This window comes from Anser anser (assembly GCF_964211835.1).
Source record: "Anser anser genome assembly, chromosome: 6".
Taxonomy (NCBI): domain Eukaryota; kingdom Metazoa; phylum Chordata; class Aves; order Anseriformes; family Anatidae; genus Anser; species Anser anser.
Genome location: NC_139726.1, coordinates 3,056,950 through 3,081,347, shown reverse-complemented (window position 1 = coordinate 3,081,347; position 24,398 = coordinate 3,056,950). Strand labels below are relative to the sequence as shown.

The window sequence follows — 24,398 nt, the reverse complement described above, 5'->3', positions numbered from 1 at the left end:
CCGGGAATCACTTCCTACCTGGATTTGGTTCCTTCCCTTGGAGAGATCAGGAGTGACCACGTCTGAGCCCCCAGCACTGGTGTCATCAGCAGTTAAGGAAGGGATTTCCGCAGGCCATTGCCAGGACAGGTCACTGTCTCCCACAGAGTTCCTTGGATAGCAGGACTTTTGTGCACCCTGGAGCCACAGGAATCAGGCCAGAGGAGATGCCCGAAGATGACAGCCTCTGTTCACCTCTTCCAAGGAGGGATCAGGCTCCACCATGCTCCTCCTCAGAAAGGCTTCCCCACGTCCTGTAGGGACTTCCCACAGTCTCTGTGGGGAATTTAGTCTGCTACTTAACTACCTTAATATTGGAAATTGCTCCCTCCTGTTAACCCAGCTCTTCCCAGCTGTGATCTTTTGAGATCGTTACTCTTCTAACACAAGGGGCATGCGAATGGGTTGTTTCTTTTCTCTTCACAGCTGTCTTCTACTCATTTGAAGACTATTACTGTCATTGGGCATCCTGAAGCTAGAGGAGAAAAGAGTGCAAGGCCAAGATCTGGGAAATAAGCTCAGCCTCTTCATTCTTAGGCACTTCCCATGGTTCCTGCAGGCTTCCCTCTTAGTCACCATCCACGCCCAGAGCAGTGCCACAGGCACAAGGCACAGCGCCGTGGTCGTAGCTGCAGCAAAGATTGCCTTGCTTGGTCCCTGAGGCACCACAGCAGCCCCTGAGCCACTCGAACCCCAGATCCCACAGCAAAGCACGAGAAACTAGAGCTGGAGTATCACCAGCAGGACGTCTAGGAAGGCACCCAGCAAGCACTTCGAGAGCTACCAGGGGGCTCAGAGGTGATCAGTGCTTTACACAGTGCACAACCACAGCTCCGAAGCGAGGCTGCGATGAAGACAAATGAGCTCTGCTCCATCAGCGGGCAGACAACCTGTCAAACAGTCTGTATCGGTGCTGAATTCCTGTCTTCTTGTACAGCTTCACACTAGCCATAACGTCAAGTCAGAAACCAGTGATGAATTGAGCCAATTACTGTACTGCAGACATGCAAGTCACATTAATGCATAGCAAATACAACACTGTTTTAATTACAGTAACAGACATGTACATTTGTTTTTCTTAGTAATTAAAATGTTCTATTGTACTTAATACCGTTATCTGTATTCTTTGGTTAAGTGCAATTTAATTTGCTTCCCCAAGAAAGCTGGGTGTAATTTAAAATGAACGATGCATCTCCTTTGCAGATATTCTTGTTCAAATTCCATGGCTACAGATCTAGAACGTAGAAACTCCCAAGTTTGTTCCCAAAGTTTCTAGAAGCCTGACGCTGTTCTAAAGCCCAAGGAAACATTTATTTGTGATCTGTTCAGGAAAATTTCCTGGTTGCTAAGGCACGTACTGTGATAAATGAGGTACCTGAGGCATTTGCAAGGCAAAGGAGCTTTCACAAGGCAAGCAGAGGTTGCACTGTGGTACTCCCTTGAGTGCACTGTTCAGAGCTGATGTGCTGTAATTAATTCAAGAGCAGCTGAAGTAACCCTCTAGGATGAAAGTTCCCCTACAAAAGGGAAACATTTTAGGAAGTTCCACAGCTGACTAAAAAAGAAAATTGAAGCGGTGATGGAAGGAGCTCGGTCCCACTTCCACCTGCACAGGGAACCTGAGACCCTTCATTATTTCTCTAATGCAGCTCACAGCAGCACAGGAGAAGGTCTGCAAATCTAAACTCGGTCTGTCACTGATGTCATTATTACTCGACTTGTCACGGCACAGAAAGGATTTCTTCCCTGCGGGAAATTATTATATTCAGTGCACACTGTCCCCTCTTCCGCTGCAACCCCTTCCTAATCAGCTCCCTGAGAATGATCAAGGGTGGAAAAAGTTACAGGAAGGAAACGGATTGCAGCACGCTCTCGGGGATGAAACGCTGCAGATTGTGGCACTGACTCCCATCCGTCCCACACAACGCAGGAAGATAGGCAGACCGTGAGCTTTAAGCCACAGCCTGGCTGATTGGCGTTCTTAGAGAAAAGAGACTTTTTGTACACAGCACGAGCAAGCAGCGCACTCTTACAGACTCCGAGGATGTCCTCGTTTGTGTTTTCCGTACGGCGAACGACTCGTTACGAAAGGCGCTCTCCCCTGACAGCTTGCCAGCAGCAGACTTTCTCCATCTTACAGTGTCACAGGAACGGGGATATTGTGAAAGTGTTTGCAAGAGATGACCTGCTTTAATCTCAGCTGTCACTTCCAATGCTGTGTAAGTTTACGCAGTCTCTCTAGGAAGGATGGAGCAATATTTAAACATTATTCACTCCCTTCCTGTAAATTCTAATACTGTTTTTATTCCATAGCTCAGGCTGGAGAATCTCAAACTGGATCTGAGGTCCTGCTGTCCATGTATGACTCATTAGGAGACTACAGGAATAATAATGCCAATATTCACTTAAAAGTGGTTATGGTCTGCTCCATATTCACAAACTTTCATGCTTTCTTTATTGAAGAACTGTCACCTTGCCAGCCCACCTTCCATGCACGGGCTCGATTTTGCCAGACTATGCAAACACTCTTCCAAAGCAGATTTTTGCTTGATATGAAACCAAGTGCTATTCAACCCCCAAATGATCTCATAGCTAACAAAGAGACTCACACACCGCGCTAGAAACCAGCTAGCCTGCAAGCTTCCCACCTCACGAGCAGGGAAAGAGTCACTGCAGGCACTGAAGGAAGGGCAGCAGCAGTTAGGGACAAGTTGCTCCTGGCCGTACGAGCTGGCGAGCCCTGGCTCTGCCCAGGCTGTGTGGGAGGAGGTCGAGCCCCACACGCTTCTCATCTGCCCCTCGCCAGCCGTGCTCGTCCCCGGGTGCACAGATCCTGCCCCTCTGGAGGCTCCTCTGCAGGTTCCCCTCAGATTCCAGGAAACCTCAGCCTTGCAAAATAACAATAATAAATGTCACAACGCAAAATGGTATCGGAACAGAGAACTGATGGAGAGAGGGAGGGAGATGCCTCCCCTAATTCAGAATGAGCCCTTTTCCTTTCAAAAAAACGTGGTTAACGAATTAAGCCTGCATTTATAATCAGGTTAAATCAGGTGAGTTTGGGTTGCTATTAAGAACATTACACGCTATTCTAATGACAAAAAAAGACAAACTTGCCAGTGGAAAATTTGCAAACAGCATTAGGATATGTAACTCCCATTAACTATCAGAGTCAGCTAACTAAAACTCGTTGAAAATCTTCTACAACGTCCACTTTTAGCCTCACAGCTGGAAAGGGAAGTAACTTCATCACAAGCTCCTTCACCGTGGGGCCTTCATCATGTAAAGCCACGAAAGAGGGACACCAGCATCCCACAGTGCTAAGTGTCAGCCAAGGGTAATGTGGAGAGCCGAGGCGCTGTGCTGTCCTTTACACCAGCCGTTCCCCTCGCTATGTGCCAGCTGGCCTGGCAGGGCTTTTTATTTCATTACAGCCCTACGGTGTCCCCGGGGGGCTGCAGCCCAAATGCACGGCCTGCACCAGCGGCCTCAACGCCCCGTGTGGGATGCGTGGTTCACAGGGACGGAGCCCTTCTGAACACGCCACCTTGCACTTTCAGTTTTGTTTTAGACGGAGATTTTCCTTCTCTTGTGTGCTAAAGCTCTGGTAGCGGCAAAACCATTGATGAAGCCCCACGTGCGGTTATTAAAATCTACCCCAGGAAGGCATAGGCACAGAATTTGTTTAATTTTTGTCACTTTTTTTCTCCTGGCAAACAAAACACTGCCATTACACTACAGTACTCACTCGAACCTAGGGTTTAACCCAGCCGGCAGACACGCACACAAATTACAGCCTGTAATCTCAGCACCAGCATTTTGACACGTGCTAGTTAACCTCTGTTAAAAATTCTCCCGCTTTCCCTCGTGGCTGCAGGGACACACGTTTTCCAACAATGTGCAGCTGTGTTGTAAAAGCTGGGGAGTCCTCCTGACCTGCAGGCCATCCACCTGAACCACCTGCATGAATCCCTCTCTCTTTCCTTAGAGGAAGGGATAATATATTTGATATATATATACTTATGCATAATTAATAACATAACAAAAGCTTTCTCCTCTGAAAAGGACCAGTCAGATATCCAAGCTCCCAGTCAGGCCACATAATATACTTTGTAAAGCACTTGTAAGTATGTACAATTTCAATTTTCCAGCAGAGACCAAAACAAATTAGCAGCTTGTATTCCTCTGTGCTTTCATAATAACTTGCTTCCAGTTCTGTCGGTGATCAGGGTTAGTGTAATGAGGGGCAGGAAACAGTAACATCCTAATTAAACTGGGGCGTATAGGAAATAAACCATAAATCAGCTAGTTAGCTGGAGCTCAGTGGGCACTATTTCCCCCATGTGCTGAAAAGAAATGAATTTAAAAAATAATAATAATGAATAAAAACCAAAGTAGAGAGGGAAAGAGAACTGCTTTGACCTCCATCATATTTGCCCAAGTTCTTTATCAAAGTCTTTTTCAAGACTATGCTGTCATTTAGTGCATAAATGACATAAATGGGCTCCTTGGTGTGTATTCAGTTTATTCATCCCCCACTTTCTTGGTTGGGGACCACAGAACAGAACAGAAGTGACAGACAAGTTGCATTCCCCTTTATGAAATAAAGCAACTTTGAGTTTACAATAACTCACGTACATTTATGGATTAAGAAATAACTGGCCTCAGCAGCAACACAGGAGGTACAAACAACTACAACCAAGAACAGCAGCATCAGCAAAACTATGCATTTTTCTAAGTTCACCTGCAGCACTTATAGAAAAACATACTTGCTATATAAATTATGCCGCCCCTGCACAAGGAAGTCTCTGTACACCCCTATAGCTATACATACAGAGCCCCCAGAGTAAAAGCGGCATGTGCTTATGGAAGGACTTTTTCTGCTGGCTTAGTAACATCAGCTTTTAGCAACATAAGTGAAGCTGACAAGAGTTCCTTGGTCAGGGTAGCTGCATCCACATCCTGAGCCTTTGCATCGTGGTGTCAGCTAGAGGCATGAATTTTTCACAATGGGAGTAAACACAGCTATGCCAGCAAAACTCTGCAATGAGGCCAGATTTCAGTCTTCTTGCACCACAAGGGAAATCTCTGCACTGCCTATCACAATGGGAGGAAGAGAGGAACAAACCCAAAGTACCAAACTATTTCTGGAGAATCAACCCCTTATATTTTGGGAGTTCCGGATGCCTGCCCAGAAAAAAGTTTGATTTTGTGAAGACCATTTACACAGGAAAGTTATCGTACAAGCTCCAGATACAAAACTGTAAATTTGTTCAAACTTCTGTGCACCTTCAGGATCAGGAGTTCATCATTGCCACGTTCAAGCTTTTTTTCCATATCACCTCCAGCTATTACACCTGTTTTATTTGGATATAAGCTTAATTTGCTTAGGTGGCCCACACCAAAAATTGTGCTGAAATACCTGTCAACAATATCACTAGAAATAACAACAAATACCAATAGGAAAATCATATATCTTCAGGATGATTAAAAAAAGAAGAAAAATAAAAAGATATGTTAAGATATATGTTTAAAGCCCAATTGAAAATATTATCTCCTACCACTATGGAAAAGCATCCTGGAGCCTACACGACATTTGTGTTTCTTTCCGTTTCAACCCAATAAACCCTATTTGACTCTGAGACCAACATTTGAGGACTGTTTTGCCCATGTCATTTCACAGCCATAACTGGTTTCTCTTCATCCTTACCTACGCTTTCGGCCTTATCAATTAACAAAATCAGCTGATGTTATCAAGGTTACTTGAAAATGAAAAAGAGCTAAGTATATTTGAGAAAACACATGAAGAGCTGAAATATCTCAAAGTCCAGAAGATCTGCAATGAGATTCCAGAAGTCCAATGTATTACTGCTCTACATGACGGAGATTGGGGATGATATCCTAAAAATCCCCAGCTGCGCTGTATTAACATTAAATCTCCAGCAAAGCTTTTGCCTTGATCTATCAGGGAGCCAGTCTGAACTTCACCTTCATCCATCATTTATCTGATATTAAGATCTATTTATTTCAAATCTGATTTTGTAGCTTCAAGTAATACATGGGTTTTCTTCAAAATAAATAGCATATCTGGTGCTAATAAATCCCCTGGGTTACAGTCATTGGCATTGGCAGAGGAGGTCTAATATCTGCTGTAAATAATACATACAAGATGTTCTCTTAAATCAAGTGTTAGATGATGATATTAAGACTGCTGCCCGAGGGCTCTAAACCCCCTTGTAATATTCATCCTAATTACTTCATTAAGGCTGCTTCTCCAGTACCTCTACACCAAAGCAATATCACTGAAGGAATTTTAAGGAATCGCCTGATAATACTATGGTAAGCCAGGGTAGGCTCAGACCCCTGTTTCCGAAGCATCCCAGGAGCATCCTTTAGAATCAATAAAAGAAGCGCCCTTTCGAATCAATAAAAGACAGATCCTAGTCCCAAACAGCTGAAAACTTTGGGTTTCAAACCCAGCCCATTCCATGACAGCTTCACTGTCTCTTGTATTAAACTTGCAATGAAGTTTTATGACATTAACAAAGAGTGAATAACTATAAAAGTTGATAAAGGGGGCCATTATCGTGGCCTATGTCACGCTGCCGTGCACCACGAGTAAGGATACCACCCAGCTGCTCTCTTGGCTTCAGACATCTGGGGTAAATTGCCTGCATCAAAGCCACGAGCGTATAAAGCAGAGTGTTTTAATACAGATAGCATTAACAGTGCATATTATTTATCTGTTTTGTTCCAAAAATGTCTATTTGTAAGCAAACATCTTCTTAAATCTGTGGTGAAGCTGACTCCAACTGTCAAAATATTATGTCACTTTTAAGGTGGCAGATCCAAAAGGATTAGCTAATTCATTATCTCCTGGGGAATTGCTAAAATGTCTGCTGTCCAGCACACTGTGGGATTCCCAGAAGTGGGGCAGTCATGCCTAAAAGGTAGAGGCCTAACACCAGGCAGTAACATAGGCTTGCCCCGAGCCTCTTGGCAACCTGGCAGGCCGAGACCTGGAAGCCAACATACTGCAAGTTTTGTGCTTGGCTGGTTAAAAAAACCAAGAATGCCATTTCATGGAGTCCTGTGGAGTTCGTGGAGTTCATGACATTTTCCTTCATTCCACATCAGTTCAGTCCTGTGTCACAGAAGAGAGATGCTCCACAACTGTGGGGAACACCCTGATGATCTGGCTAGAAGTTATTTGCTTCCTACTACCACGTATGTACCAAGGCATAGAAAGAAAAATACAGCTCTTCTACTTTCTCTACCCCAAATATTAAGCTAGAGAGAAAAAAAGTGTTGGTTGGGAGAATTTGTACTACTAAACCTATGTTTACATTCAAAATCTACCTGGGAACGCTGGTAGGCAGAGGGTATTGTTAGTATCTCAAATACATTAAACAGCAGTGATGGGTCTAAACAGCAGTTAGCCTTCAGCTAATGCAGATAAGTGTGTGATGTAAAATGTGTCTTTCCATAACAAGTCAACAGGAGTTACCTACTGAATCCTCTTAAGCTCTCCATAGGAGTCCTTCCTTGCATACACACAGGCTTTCTGAAAACAGAGTCCTCACTCTGCCATGGCCTCAGTCAGGATTTGCACCCCATTGACCTGTGCTTCATTCATTTCACAAGCATTTCCTGTGTTCATACCCCAAATAGCAAGTTACAGATGACAAACATAGGAGAAAAATATATTGTTAAGTAGGATGTTACATGCATAGTTTTATTTTTTCATTTCAGTCTTTTATTTTCTGTAACTGGGTTTCAAAATATCATCACAGTGGCATGGGGACCTAAAAGAAGGAGCATTTTTAATGCCATTTGTAATGATCAAGAACAAAGGGACCTCCTGAAACACCACAAAATGGATCACAAAGAAGCCACCAGGTAAAGCCCAAAGAAAAAGGAGATCTGGTAAGGTCCAACAGCCACCACAAAGAAGCCAGATCTTGTCTAGAGTGCTCTGTTCAAGCAGAACATAAACTTTAACAGAAATACATACTTTAATTTCCTTTCAACATCACGATCTTCTTCACATCTCTTTCTTTGTGGTATTTCTTGAGTTATCACACATGTATCAGAGCTGCACCTTGTCAGGACTGGCAGGTATTCCAGCATATTCCAGCATTGACTTCCTATCTGGAAACTTTTCATACTTATCTATACATGCAAAATCCATGCATGTACATATACATAGATAAATATAATTATGGCACTGTTATGATAGATAAGCTTCTTTGTAATACATTACAAAGTCTTATGAGTGTCTTATCAGACGATGTTTTGAAAAAAATTTAAATATTCATCTCTCAACCAAGCTGTGTCAAACTTATTGCCATCTATAACAAAGGACTACTGTGAAACATAACTCTTTTATGGAATATACTATAATTGTACTTTTTGAAAGCAATGTCAAATCATTGACATTGACTTGGTATTCTACAGTATGAGAAACGCAGAAAACTTAAAATATATATAAGCTGTAAATTAGAACCTAATCTAAACTTATCAGCTTGATAGTTGCTAGATAGACTATTTGAGTGCAGATTTAGCCCTGTGATTTTTCATTTTTCAAAATGCCTTTTTCACAGATTTTCAAAATCAGATTTTTCAATAATTTTACAATAAGTTATATTAGTTACAATAATATGCAGTTAAAGTAAAGTTAAAGATAAACTCAAGCCCAAACACGAACACAAACGTACCAAAGATTTATAAAGAGAAAAACCCAGAATCTGGCAGATGAAATCCAGAATGTAATATTTTGGACAAATGTTTATTAGATGACAAGGATACTGCTGTGGGTCAACATCTGAAAAACAAAAATCTCCTAAGACCAGAAGTGAGCAGTTTTCCCAGTTAATGTATCCACTGATCATTTTGAAGTTCATCTTGTCTAACCGGTGTTTTGTCATTTGTAATTCATGGCACAAGGAACAACCAACGCTATGGCTGCATTAGCAAGCACCGACAGCCAACAGCAATATCTCGGTAGAGAAGAAGAGCTGGTGTTGAGGGCCTCCAGGTACAAAAACTAAGCAAAGAAATGCGGACAAACACACTCCCAGCCCAATCTAAAGCACTAATGTAAGCTCTCCTTTGAAAGCAGGAGAAATCCTGGAAGCATTCAGACTGAGCAGACATTGGCATGTAATGGATTTACATAAGCAAATTCATCCATTTTACACCCATGTGATAAAGCAAGATCTTAAAACTATCTTGTTAATCATCAGAAGAAGTTTAATGTCTTCATTATCACCTACTTTGATGCTATTTCATAAAGCTACAACATAAAGATTTCAGATGAAGATTGTACCTTCCAGATGGAAATGAAAACATAACAACACTTATGTGCAAATATTGGAGAAAAAAAAAAAAAAAAAGCAGACTTTCCAGAGAAAACAAGTTCTTGTTCTCTTGAGGATCCTCCCTCAACTGCCAAAACTATGACAACAAAAACCACGCTGGAGATAGATTTAAGTGAGATTTTAAAAAATATGTTTTGGTGGCTTTCTTCTTATTCTGCCATTCCTCCCAAAGCCATATAGCTTAATTAGCACAGGCCAAACGCAAACAGAAGTACAAATCCCACCTGTATTTCCTATATTTCCTGTGCTTCCTGATATCCCGGAACTTCTCAAGCTGAGGATACATTTACATGGCATATCTAGGGCAGGGGCCAGTTTCTCCTGCCATGCAAACTACCCAGAGCCTACACGACGTGTTAAAAGTGCCATGCCTGCTGATGTCCTACTGGACTTAGTTAAGGATAATTGGACTCATTACTGGACAATTTCCAACTAGAAACTGGAGGTGTCCTTCTGTTCTTTGGGAAACATTGTCCTACCTTCTGGAAAGAGTCCTCTCAGGTGTCTCAGCATTTCCGCACCATGTTTTATGGTGTGTTTTCTCAGATCATCATAGTTTTAAGTGGAGAAACTGGAAATAATTCAATACCTTGATTATATTCTTAATACTTGAAGTTTTGAACTTGGTGAGTGGAATGTGAAGTTGCTTCATGCATTAAACACTAAAGCAGACGGGAATAGAACAGCGGACCGAGAACATGTAAGATGAGTAAAGAAGCCCAACAAACTCATTTATCACAGTTTTGCAAATTGTCACATGAATCCCTCCTTAAATGACCATGGTGTTTGTGCAACACATCTTTCCCACAGCTTTACAATACATTATGCACCTTTAACTGCTTTCCTTGCCTCCACCCACTATTCGATCTCTGTCTTGACTACTTCTAACATTTCGAACATCTGAAGAACTGCCAAATTTCTGAAGCAACCTATTTCCAGAAATGTTTCTTTACCTCAAGATATGCAATTTCTCCCAAAACACTCCTCTGGAGCAAAGCCCAGGCCTGGCAATATGTTACCCAGGATCAGTGAAAGGTTTACATTTCAATACCTATTGCACCTGTCATGATAATACCAGGCATTTTCCACCCACGATGCAGGAGAGAATCCAAACTTCCTGTGGGATGTGCAAAACTAGCATTCAGCCTTGGGAGCCATCCAGGCATGGTTATCAGGAAGAGAAAAGCTATTTCTGCTGGCTTGCAGGAATTGATGGCATCATTTAATGTCTTGTCTCTATATGCAAGTGTGTATAACCCAGTTTTTCCACAGCTGCTGCGACGTAAATAAATTCAGTATTATCTTCATTTTACATTGTAGGATGTAGTATAAGTAGTACTGATATGCTGGGCATAATTCAATATTTTAAGATATTTACCATTTTCAAGTGCAAGACACCCATAGAGCTGCCTAACACTTAGACAAACTATTTGACCTGCTTAAGGGTTGGAAGAACAGAACGTTATATATATATATTCTCTAGATACATCTCCCTAAGTAGGATAGTATTTCTGGAAATAACGTCACTGCGTCGATCATTTTTCATCACTGCAAACTGAGACTTCACTTCAAGTGCTCTTTTTGAGCAGCACATCTATACAATATTGATCAATAAAATAAATATTAGTATGTGATACAGGAAGAATCCCTAAAATATCTACAGTTAAATACTCACTTTACAGTATTAACCACACTTGACTAGTCTCTATGTGTAAAGTCCTGAATTTTTTCACATCCTATTACTGAATCAGACAAAATCACTTGCTTCATTTAAATTTACTAGAGGGAAAAAAAAAAAAAAAAAAAGGTATCTCCTGGTATCTATAATTTCAGTTCAGGCATTTCTTCTTAAGGTAGCACTTCTGCTGCAGACTGTAGCAAAACCCCATCATTCCCAGAAAAAAAAAAAAATCTAATCCACCCTTAGAAATACCTAACACACAGAAATAGACACAAACTGATAGTTTTCTTCACCATAAATACAGCTATGGGCAGAAGAGTGCCTTCTGTTTTGTTTCAGTCATAAATCACTTCCCTGACGTGAGTTAGTAATGAGATTTTTAATCATGTGGATTGAACATATCCTCAAGTTAATAAAAAAGTATGGCTTCCTCTTTATCTTTAATAAAAGATTTGTACACTGCTCAAATGATTAGTATTACATTTTTAAAGAACCTGAGATTGATGCTTTTCAATTCTCCTTCCCATTTTTCTATGCTTTTATAATTCAAAGGTAATATAGGGAATAGTTAATAATTCATAAGGTAATTTTAAGGCTTTTATTCAGAAACCTTTTGCCTATTGACTTAAGGATGTGCCATAAAAATATTCAGGTATTAATATCTTAGCAATTTGCAGATCTATACAGATGAAAACTCTGAATTTATGCAAGTCAGGATTTGTGCTTAGGAATCAGAGCATATCATTACCGTCTTTGAGAGGGTACAGGAGGAGGAAATAGCTTTACAGAACTATTTAAACCAATATATTTCATTTCTTCGCACAGTTCTGCTCTTTTTGCCCTTGTTTGCAGGTTTATTCTTGATGGAGTTATTTTTGCAGTTGCCTAAGAGACAAAGGAGCTAGCTGCACTTTTTTAGAAGGAAAACTGCAGAAGACACAAACCAAAACCACCGCTCTGGGAAAGCGCAGCCGGACAAAAAACAGATTTGCATGTTCTCGTAAAACAAAAAAATGGACTCGCTGGAGATGAAAACATCAAAACCAGCTACCAGTCGATGCAGCCCAAGCATGTCTCATTTCAGTCGCTAGCGGACACGAGGTTGAGGCTGGCACCGGCAGGGCCCTCCCTGCCTTTAGGAAGGGAGAGCAGCCTGCACACAGCCCTCGACCTGCCCCGGGCGCTCACCATCTCATGGGCATGGAGCAGCCTCCCCCTGGCAGCTACCAAGTGAGCTGACAAAAGAGCTTCCATCCCGATACTTTTTCAGAAAAGTGGCATTTTTGACTGAGCCCACTTCTAGGTCACACCAAAAAATGGAAGAATCAGATTCGGGGGTGTCAGCATTTGATTCTTGAGTAGGCAGTTCTTAGATTTATTTTAACAAAACCTCACTTTAATTTGTTATTTCCTCCAAGCAAGAATTTAATCTTCTTCTCTCAGAGTTGCTCATCAGACTGCATTTTGCTACCTTCACAAAATACTGAATTAATAGCAGTCAAGCTTCAATATATTCGGGTAGAACTTTTTAAAGTTTTCTTTTTCTAAAGAAACAAAGCATTATTATCAGTGTGTGTCATACTTTCATGTATGTGTGCAATAGCCTCCACAAAGGAATCACCCATCTCGTGCAAACTTTCAGGTACTCCTAAGTAACAACTGTACAGAGCAATGAAAATTGATAGTAGCTATTAATTCCCCATCATGAAGAAAATTGAGTTGAGCTGTGCACATAGCCATCATTTATTGCCATGACAAATTTAATAGCACCACCTTTATTAGCATTTCCCTACACATAAAAACTATGAGAACCTGCTGACAGTTCCTCCAAGTTTGCCAAATGTCAGTACTTAAGGTGAGGGATTTTGCTGTCATCTGAGGGGTACAGTTTTTACCATCCCATTGAAAATGATGTCTTTATGATGTAACAGTAACAATAACTATATTATATTTAATTTCAGGCCAGCTCTGAGCACACCCTATGTGCCCCATATAATTAGCATCTCTGCTACAGCAGCTCTGAACGCCTCCCCTTGCTTTGACCTCTGAGTCCCAAAAACTCCTGACTCAAGCTTGCTGCCTCTGTTCTCAGCCCTCCCTGCCACCCAGCTCCAGAAACGCAAACTGCTGTCAGGTTCTTCAATTCCCTCTGTAAGACGTGCAGCATATGTCATGTGCATTATTCACAGCTTTATGTAGCTTCTTTTCCGTGGAGGTTCAAAAATGAATACGAAAATGTGTATAAAAATCAAACTCTTTGAAACAATAAAATGTTTCAAATGAAGTGAAATGAAGAAAAGTCAAAAGAAGATGGTTTTGTTTTTTCCTAAACCACCAGGACAACAGCACAATATACTACTTTTTAAACTGGTGGGTCTGAAGGTATACTTCGTGCAGCCCCAGTGAGCTGAGGTCTTTTGCAGATGAAAACTTTGATTTAAGAATTAGCCCAAGAGGAACCAAAAGGAAAATACATTTTGCGTTATCCTGAATAGCAGGAAAAATGCGACAGTAAAACACAATAGAAGGACTTTTCTCTGTAGTCAATTAAAGCAACAACTACTTGTATCCTGTTGGGCACCCACACACGTCTCCACTCTCCTTACAGAAATACCCCAGGGGGACCCAGAATTGCAGAAACACCCAAGGACCAACCAAGCAGGGACCCTCACTGGAGTTTCTGCCTTCTGAATTCCTGTCCTGCTTTTCCATAAGAGAGAGAAATAAACTTCTAAGGCATTATGCAAAACCATGCTAATGACAGTTCGGTATGCAACAGCAGCTAAGCAAGCACCATATAAGCAGTGTAAGTATTAATGATATGATGCTTGTTTATGTTCACAGAGATACAGACTCTGTGCAAGTGTTGAATGTTATCAGAAGCAGCCCAGCCAAATACGCAAGCCCCAAATCCTGCCCCACCTAACATTTAAAAAAAAAAAAAAAAAAAAAAGCCCCAAACTTTGAATGATTCCTAGCACTCAATCTCAGAGTGCCTGCCAGGAAAAAAAGGAATTTTGGAGATGGCATACCATCAATTTTCTTCATTTGTGTCAGAAGTTGAGCAGCTGTCTTCTTACCAGACTGAAGTGGAGCCAAAAACCTTGTCAGGCAGCCGAAGAAAAAGCACTTCAGAGGAACTAATTTCAAAGACCCAAAAGTATGTATCACATTTTTGAACAGGCATGTGTTAATATTACTACTACATTATCAATTGGCAATGTCTGCAGAAGCCCAGAAGTAGTGGAAGGAAGGCTGCTACATTTGTTTACACTGCTCTCGAAGGAAAAGCAAGATGCCACACATACTTGAACTTCAGAGTCTGTTTATTTACTCACGGCCTGCAAAAGATTTTTTGCACCCTCTTCCCCTAAGCTGGTGAGGAAAGTGAAATAAGGCTCCCAGGTGGGATTTATTACCGTAAGGCACAGTTTGGTCAGACTGACTGATCTTAACCCAGCCCAGAGGGCAAGCCAGAGAAGGGGTGGCCTCCTCCCTGTGGTACATCGCCATCCCAAGCACCAGGATCCTAACCGTCCTCTAAGCATAGCTCAAACTCATGTCTGACCTCTCACAGGACATGCATTTTGGGGTCACCTTCACCTTAAAAGTCACAAATCCCCCCTCTGTGCGTGACAACTCCACTCAGGAAGTGGGCTTCAGGCGGCACGGGATGGGGAAGGCCGGCATGGTAGTTTGGAGAAGGCCGTGGGCCTTCCTGCTCACTCTTGGCGCTTTGGGTGCTTCCTCAGCCCAAATTTTGGCTACAGCAGGGTGTTGTTTAATTATATTTTTGTTCTGTGAGTGAGCCTGACGTTTCCTGACCACATAAATATGTAGCTGTCATATGCAAGGACAGAATTAAAATGAATGAATAAATAAATAAATAAGCAGACGCTCACGATCCTGCTTGGCTAGCCATCTTCTTTCAGCCAGCTTTTCCCTGCAATGTTTATTTACTACACAAGTAGGCTTTTGGCAGCGTTCCCACTGCGAAGTGTGCTGCCCAGATATTACAAAGTGAACTCCGCTAAACAAAAAAGACTTTTTTCTTCGGGCTACCCTTCTTCCACACAGATACCCCTTTACTCCAGTACTGTGCCTCTAAGGCACAATTTTTTTCCAAAATTTCCAGAATGCTCATTTTAAGAGAGTTGTGTTTATAGGCCATTACTAAGAATGTGATTTTCTACATGGTCTTCAGCAAATCCCTTTAAACAGACATTTTTGTTTCCTCCATTTACCAAAAAAAAAAAAAAAATGCTTCCTTGCATTCTACAAATGCAAACAAGTCTATGTGCAGGAAAATTCGTCACTGTTGTATTTTTAACGTCTTTAAATTAAAAAAAAAAAAAAAAAGGGTAAAAAAAAATTGTGTAACAGCCCAAGATCCTGGTATTCTGGTATTGCATGCTGGGGGATGAGGTTTCCTTTGAGCTAAATGCAAAAAAGCAAAGAATGGAACATAATGATAATGTGAGTGAATGACATTCTCCTATTTCAGTATACATACGTTCAACTACTCTTCACGAGGAGGTTTCAGCCATGATTAAGAGCTCTGGAAACCCAGGAAATATAAATGCAAAACAGTAAGAAAACAGTGTATCTTAGACACTTTTCCTACAGTCCAGCAGAGCTCCTCTGATTAGCATTTGCAGACTGTGCTAAGCATATCTAATAGAAAGGCAGTGCATACTGCACAGCTCTCCACAAATATTATCAAGATGGAAATGCCTACTGACAAATTCACAAGCTGCAAATGTACAGTCATGAAATTCAATAGCCTCACAGCTGCACACTTGTAACTTGTGAATGCAGAAAAATGTATGAATTGGCAGCAGGCTTTCTGGCAGATGATATCATTTTACAGATGACACTGTAGAGTCTGCCAGTTTGACGTTGAACTCTCCTCTTGCTTTTTTTATGTTGTTGTTTCATAGCTCTTTCTCTGAGAACTACTAGGATCACCGTGGCTGTTCTCATAGGAGTCTGCTATTTACTTTTCTGACTCTGCAAAGTGTTGTAATTGCTCAGCTCTGTTCCCTCATCTCTGCTTATGTATAGCTGACGTTTAACAGTGTTTATTCTGCAAAAACTTTGCCTTTCTCTACTGTATTTTAGATGCACGAAGTGCCCTATTCCATAGATGTGTCCTAGTTTTTTCCCTCTACTTGGAGTAACTTGAATTTTGCTGCAAGTGACCACCCTTCATAAATAGTTGAGATGACTGTGCGGTGATACTTGCAATCTGCATAGTTTCAGACCACTTAGAGAGAAGGAAACATTCCTTAGAAAAGAAAAAAGGCCTCTACAAGAGGCTGTTTTAATGTCCTGCCAGGGCACTAAGTGCCAAGCTGGCTTGACTCCATCCAAAGCTCAATAGCATAGGAGGCCTGCCCAAAAAATCTGAGAAATAAACTTTAGCTTATTCCTTATTCTTCATTGCCCTCTGACCTCTGTGCAATCATCACAGAGATGTTTGACTGGGGTCTGTGAACAGATTCAAGCAAGCCAAAAAAGCAGGGCACCCCTATTATGAAGTAGTTCTCTGTAACTTGAAGTCACACCTACATGGCGAAGAAATTCCTAAGGAGCCAGTAAGATGACATCATGATGGGCTGTCTGATTTTTTTTTTTTTTTTTTAATGCAGTTCAACTCTTAAGTTCTCCCTGCTTGCTTAATTTATTGCCATCTCCATCCTGCTGGAAGGGAAAATCTCTGCATGGTTTGCTTGGCATTTCTTTTGCCATCCTGAATAATGGAGATGCGTACACTTCTTTGAAAGGCCAGCTCTCAATATAACTCGATGTCTTCAATTATCACTGTAAGTACTTTAGTAGAATGGCATCAAACTTGTTTTACAAAAGGAGATTTTAAAATGTTTTACCAAAGGTTCAACATGCATGGTTCCACTACTGAACAGAGAGGCCCTCCTTTCTGTAAACTTGTGCACTTGAAAAAAGTAAAGCACAGGGACTGGAAAAAAAAAAACAACAAGCAAACAAACACAAACATATATGTATGAATAATCTCCAAATAACATGAGAGAAACCTTAGCTTTTTTCTTAGAGTTGGTTTCCTGATGCTGCTCCAAAAAAGTGTCTGGAATTCCAGACCAGGCTCTGCACCGCAGTTACTAGGGCTGGCCAAACTCTGCGTCTGGTTTACCAGATTTTTGTTCACATAGTCTGACCCTTAAAAACCTGCGAGCTACAGCAACCTTTTTCTTCAACACAGCCCTGAGAGCAGTTTCCTTGGTTTACACCTTTGCTTGTCTCCTCTGAAGTTAGTAAAACAGAAGTAATTCTCCAGGAATCTCCAGCCTGTAGTGATGTATATGCCTAGCCGGTATTTATTGTGTCAGAAAAATATTATTGATGTTTTAGCAAAGGTTAGATGTGATACTAACTGGTCTCTGTTCAGGCTTTCAATGTGAGAAATATCTCCTACATTTAAAGCTCTCTTCAATCACTAGACCTCGGAGCCACACTTCTTAAAGCACTCAGAACCCAGTAGCTTCCACAGTTCTGCTAAGAAAAAAGCAGATTTTTACCTTGAAAAACTCAGACTCCTTATATGAAGAATGAAATATTAGTTGCCACACTCTTTGAAAAACAGACTCCAGCTACTTGGAAAAAAAAAAAAAAAGTTCAAATTCTGGAAGCATCTATAATATCCTTAATAATTGGAACCATCCACAAAAATACTTTCAGGAGAAACCTTCAGGTTATTGCTAACAGTAAGAAATGGAGAGGGGTGAAAACTGGAGAAAAGAAATGAAGAAGCATGAAAATTATCTGGACTTCCAAAATAACAAGTCTTGGTGTCCGAGTTTGAGAAAGCAAATTGTTCGGCAATATTTTAGTATGAATTACATCACCAAATTCACATTGGGAGCCCTGATTAGGGGTGATTTCCTGCACACCCCTGCAGCTGCAAGGAAGAAAAGTGAATTGGCTCTGCAGAGCCTCTCAGTGAGAGGTGCATGGGAAAAGTTTCCCCCTGTGCCCTGCACTCTGTATCGGAAGAAAGAACAGGACAGAATCTAGATCGAAATTGAAAAAGCTGATAATTAACCTAAACTATTTTCAATTTTCCCCTATTATTTACAGTGGACAAAAACCACCCTTTGCAGTACTTTCCTCATCCTTCTTTTGGGTTTTGATGCTCTGGGACAGGACGGAAAATTTTTCCTTGAAAGTTGGCTGAAAATACACACAATAAGCATTTGCTTAACAAGAGATTACACACCCAGCTGGAGAACAGTTCATTCCTAAACTCTTTCTTAAGACAGCAAATATACAGAAGCATTACTTATCCCCCTCCCTTTTTATCTTCTTTCGAGAACTGTTGCACAATCTGCTGTTTCACAGGATTTCGGCAAGTATTCATCACTTTTAAGGCTTGTTTTTTATTCTCCCTGAAAGGTTTAACTTTCCCTTCAAACTTTGTACGTCATTCTCATCAAATCATACACAGAAAAGTGCATTAAGTGTTTTGTTTACTCATAACTTGGCAGAGCCACAACAAAGAACAGAATGTAAAGAATGAACTCCCTTTGCAGCAGTCATTCATAGCAAAACAAAAGCCTTTACCTTCCTCACACAGATTTTCTGAGTGGGCCTCATATATTTCTGAATTGCCCGGCATTACAGTGACCTCTCAGATAACTAAGAACCACTTGAAAGGCAATCTGAAAACAGAAGGAATGAGAAAGTTCTCGTAGATCTGATTTTTCATTAAAAGAGCATTAAGAAAATAGGGGCTGTTCAACGCTGTGAGCTGAACAAGCAACCACTTTCCACGTAACATGTACAAACCTGCTGGATTCAGGCTACTTCCAACTTCCCCTCGGCTGCAGCAGCTGGATAGATCTGTTTCCACCTGCTTTTACCATTTGTCATTACTGAGGTATGCTTCAGAGAGCCAATCTAGCTCCGAACTGTCAGTTTTGCTGAAATCAAAACAACTAATTTTTATTATTTGATCAGATCCTTCGGCGTGTCTCACGCTCCCGTAACTCCCGGCTCCCTGCACCTTTGCACCCAAAGCGAATAGAGGTGGTTTGTTTCTTTTTGAGCCAGAATGCCCTTTCGTAAAGCACCAGAGGCAAAGCTGCAGGCAGCTGACCTCCCGCACGTGCTCCCTCCCCACTGCTTGCTCTAGGACTTGCCAGTTCCTGTGGGCATGAAAGGAGGGAGTATCCAAATGAGGTTCCAGATAGCAAACAGCTTCTGAAGAGCTTACTAAAAAATTTTAAAAAACACCTTCTCCCCCCAAATCCTATGGCTGCCTCTTTCTCCTGTGCCAGTACTGGAAATTAGGCTGTCTGATGTCTCTCTACCATTTTTCAGGGGGATAGGAGAGAGTGGGTGTGGGGAGGGAAGGTATCTCAAGTACAAGAAAGGATGATTATCAAGTCTAAAGGGAGCACGTCATAAAATGAAGAAATATAGGACTATTTTTAAAGCAATTATTTTGTTTTCAAGATTAAAACGTGCTGCAGTATTCCCCTCTGCTTGGCATTCCAGAGGAGGTGTTGCATTTATCCAGCAAAATTAATTCACTTGAATAAAAGAAAATTGGAACACTGGAAGCAAAATAGAAAAGCATAAGATGAGAATTTTGTTTCCTATATTTCAAAAAGGAAAGAAATTATGTTTTCAGAACTTGATTAACTCCAAGGCCCAGTTCTGCAATAACAACCGCAATGATTCACAGAGTCTGCTCGTGCGCGCAAACTCCCCCCGGTACGATTGCAGGAGTAGGACATAAATGTGTGAGTTCAGATGAATCTCTTAACCATACTATCTGCATAACTTATCTGTAGTTATTCTGAAAGTTTACAGAACTCTCCGCTAAGTTATAAAGATTTAGGAACTTCTGCAAAGTGTGACCCGTTACGTAAACCTGTATTTTAAGAAGTGAACTAAGAGACAGGAGGGAGGATCGCAGGGGTCGGACACATAACCAGCTGTCCCAATTTGGCTGAGCTGTTTTAGCTGTCAGTGTGTGAATTCGTAACGCGTGATGATTACAAAGTGCTGGGAGAGAGCTCAGTGCTCTCATCTGAATTATTTTGCCACAGAGTAACAGCATATATTCGGGCAGCTACCCCAGAGCTGATGCTGGTAACTCCAGCATCTCAGACCCTCACACCTACACCACTTTCAAAGATTTAAAATGATAAGAACGTGCTTATCGCAGGCTCAAATTTTCCTAACACCTTGACTACTTACACAATGTAATGAAATCCCAGAAGCGCTGAAACAATCATTCCAGCAGGAACTCAGCCAGTGAAACACCTATGGAAGTTTCTCTCTGTTCATTCATCACTATGGGAAGCAATCTCACGATCCGCTCCAAAAATCCCCTGAAACAAATGTCTTGCAGCATATCAAGAAATTATCAAATTCAGACTCGGAGGAAGCATGTTCCAAATTCTAAACGCCCTCCAAGGGAATGTTTTTCCAGACACACCTTACCATCAATAGGAAAGAAAGCAGGATCTGGAGCGGGCACCTTTGGCGAGACAGGAAGGCACGGGGAAGAGCAGCTATTTTGTCTGTCCCAGGCCAGCTATGACCAAATAACACCTATAACACCTTAAACCTATGTAATACCATAAATAAACTCCATTTAGAGATAAATTATCAGGCAAGATTCAGCTCAGAGAGAGCTGCAGAGTGACTTTTGTATGATCTCCAAGCTGAGATGATGGATGCTACACGTCGCTACTCATATCTGGTGGCCTGCGTTGGTCTCTCAAAGTGCCCCAGCTGAGAGCATCCAGGAGAGATGACCAAATCCTGCAGCAGCTGCCTGCAGAAGTGCACAACTGTTCGCAGCACTCACCGGCCAGCACCCAGGTCCCCAGCAGCCCTGCTGAGCACACAGCAGTCATCACGGGGCCACCTCGTGCAGCCCCGTGCACCTTGCTCCTACCAAATGGGTGCCCTTATCCATCTCCAGGCAATAGGGAGAGACATTCTCAGCTTTCCCAGGAAAAATATTACCAACTGGGATTGATTTTTAGTGTTTTAAAACTAACATTAGCGAATGTGATTGCATGGTGCACAGATCTGTCAAATTTGTTCTCAGCCGCAGTCCCGAAACATATCATTATCGTGTGCTGTGTGAGCAAAGCTGGGCTTGGCTTTCATGTGACTGAGCTCTAAATTAGTTTATGGGTAATGTTCCTTTACAATGTGTTCAATCTTTTGCTCCATCTTATCTTAATGAGTACTTAACCTCTTAAAAATAGGTTGCAGCCAGAGAGACTGAAAACAGAGTATTAAAGGCTCCAAGAAAACCACAGGAATGAACGTCCTTGCTCAGGTAGCTCTGTCCTCCCTGAACACAACTTCTTTAGAGGGCAGTTTACAAAGTTTTCAGCTGCACAGGAAAAAAGTAATGCCTGTTGCATTCATTTAAAAACTCATTTGTAATTAGATGTTAACAGTGATTTGTTTCTACTTTTTATAAATATGTAGGGAAAATCATGGACCGACAAAGGTACTTTTCTTCTGGAAAGCTCCACGGTTCCTGTATTTTAACCTCAACAGTTTGGTTTTGGATACCTTTTAAAGAATGTGTACGCTCAGAAACTTTTCAAACTGGAAATGGTGCTTTATAAAAAGTAACTAAGATCCGAACCCAAAGTTGGCAGTTTCCTGGCCATCAGCTGGTCTGCGTGCGCTGCAGCCCACGGCAGGGTGTTAGCATCTGACCACGCTTTAGGCGCGGGATCAGGGCTGAATTCTGGCTACACCCCAGAGCAACCGCTCTCACCACCCACTTCTGCTGGAAGGCTGGAAACCTCAGGAAACATCGTATGTTTTGGCCTGACCCCGGGTGGGTGCTGGTGTCCTCCAGGCACCCGCACGCCAGAGGTGCTGCAGGGCTTCTGCTGCAGCCGGGGCAGCCGGTGCCGTTCGTGCCTCGCAACAGGAGCAGCCACTCTCGGACCCGGAACTCAGACAGCCTCCATTTTACAGTACAGACAGAGCTGCAGCACATGTTAAATAAAATAATCGTCTCATTTTAATCCCCTTACATCCCTGGAGAAGCCCAGGAGCAGGCTCCGGAGCAGCGCAGCCACTGGATTTGTGCCACCGCAGCAGCACCTTGTAAAACTTTCCAGCAAACAGCAAACAAGAAGGTGTGTAATGCTGGGCTTCCTTCGTGAGGGTAACAAAACAGGTTCCGCTCCCTGCTCTTTGTGCATTTAATGTGAGTGTGATTTGGGAGAGAGATTATAATTTCCTTTTAAAAGGCCTACTTTCTTGTACTTCCCAGCTGGCCCATAACTCACGCTGGGAACTGCACAAAGAAGTGGGGGATGGACAAGCTGTCCCCACACCCTGTCTCCTCAGGAAACTCACTGTCATCTGGAATTAATTACTTACCTTTTTTTTTTTTTTTTTTAAATACATATAATTTCAAGTTCATGGTCCAGCATCTCTGATTCATAGTACTAAAGGTTGCACAATAGCAGAATTATGGAGAACAAAGGTTAATCTGAGGCTACGATACCCCTCCTAATGAGATATAACTGGAAACACATGCAGATTTCAGAGACAGCAAATACCTGCAGCACCATTGATCTTTAATTTCTGAAGAGATGATAAGATTAGAAATCGAGTCCGTTTCAACACGTATAAGGGGAGGCAGAGAGAAAAAGCAAAGAAATATTCAAACCCAGCAGTTTCTGCTCTGTGATTCTCTTGAGACGTACCAGAGCAGCCCTTACGTGTCAAGTAAACGTTTTACGCCACCTACACCTTCTCCATTTAAACATCAGAGTTTTTAGGCAATATCAAAACCAACAAAGATCAGAGCACCGGTCTCCGTGCCAGCCTCAGACACTTAAAATCCACAGCTAGCTCTTTCTCTAACTCCAAAAGTGTGAGATAGTTTAAAACAATACTTTGTAAAGTCTAGTTTTGATATTTTCGGATTCGCTCTCGAGCTGACGAGGACTGGACATGTCTTTTTTCGTTCCAGAGAGCCTGACGCATCCAGGGGCTGCGGCTTTGGGAAGAATCCCATATATGCTGAGGCTCTGACCAACATGATGAGATCTGGCAGCAGCAAGACCATGCTCTAAAGCATAAACGAAGCAAGCAAAAAGCACCAGAGAGGCAGAGGGAAGGATGGAAAAGTGACAGGAGAGTAAAGAAATGCCATTTTGGAACCGTGAAGAGCTATTAGCGAGGTCAGAACTAAGGCTGTTCCAGGAGTTTCTGATGAAATGCTCTTTTGTTCAAAAATGCTGATGTGCTGAAATCAAAATGATTTGGGAGAACGTATCAATCTGATAGGACTCGTTCCTGCCGGGTCATTTGCCTACTTGTTTTACTAGAAGCTTTGGCTGCTAGACAGCCGCTCTGATGGGCTATTGGGAAAGCAAGGTTCCCAGGCTCCCCAGAATCTCAGTATTAAAAAAAATTAATTATTGATACAAGCCTGAGTTATGCGTGTTCGCCTTATCAAATTATCTGTAGCTGTGCCTGTAGCATGGGAGTAGCACATCTGATATGCTTTAATGATGCAAAAAGCTCATTCAAGAAGCAGCGAAGCCAAGCGGAGTAATGCTCCTGCTCTGCGCTCCCTCTCGCTAAAAATGTAAAAAAAAAAGAAACAACAAGAGGAGAAATAAAAAGTGCAGTGCTTCCCTTCAAATGCTATGTAGAAGTTTTAAACAGTTAAGGCTTCCCCGTTTCTATTAGGCAGATCATTTGAGCCAAGCCCCGAGTCTGCTGCTATGAATGGTGACTTTGTAGTATAATGCATTTCCACGGTGAAATCATAATATCCTGGGCATTTGGGGCTGTATTATACTATAAAAACGAAGGCCAGCTCCCTCCGGCTATTACATTTTTGGACTGGTATTTGATCTATTAAGTTCTGCAGCTTTCTTCTGGCCGCAGCAGCACAACTGGCAGCTGCTCTGCATTTTGCAGCGATGCCGTTAGGTGGTGCCTGAAACAGGAGATTGCAGGGAGGAGAAGCGAGGTCTCCTGCGCTGCCCAGGCAGCCTGCCACGGCTGGAGCTGCTCGATAAATATTTTATTCTAGCAATTAAAGAAAAAAAAAAATAGAGAGGAAAAAAAAATGGAAAAAAAAAAAAAAAGCTTGTTTTGGGATTCGGTTTAACAATCTAGCTGATTTCTAGGCTTGGCAAAGGTGAGTAATTAAATAAATAAATAGTCAGCTCTTCCTCCTGCCTCAAGCACCTCCGCTGACACACACGCTCCTTTAAGTAAGCCTCTGCTTCTCCAGGGCTCAGCCAAAT

At 41.9% G+C, this 24,398-nt stretch overlaps 1 protein-coding gene across 18 annotated transcripts in view; it reads right to left on the bottom strand.

Annotated features, from left to right (window-relative positions):
- The window catches only part of LOC310901250 (uncharacterized protein), a 721,588-nt gene that overhangs the window by 588,721 nt on the left and 108,469 nt on the right, over positions 1-24,398 (bottom strand). For 17 of the 18 annotated variants that reach the window (XR_014585668.1, XR_014585669.1, XR_014585670.1 and 14 more), the window contains exon 1: positions 19-324. The exons of the other annotated variant lie outside the window; for it this stretch is intronic. The gene's annotated coding sequence lies outside the window, so the exon portion shown is untranslated. Of the gene's footprint in view, positions 1-18; positions 325-24,398 lie in introns of those variants that run through there. 18 annotated transcript variants of the gene reach the window in all.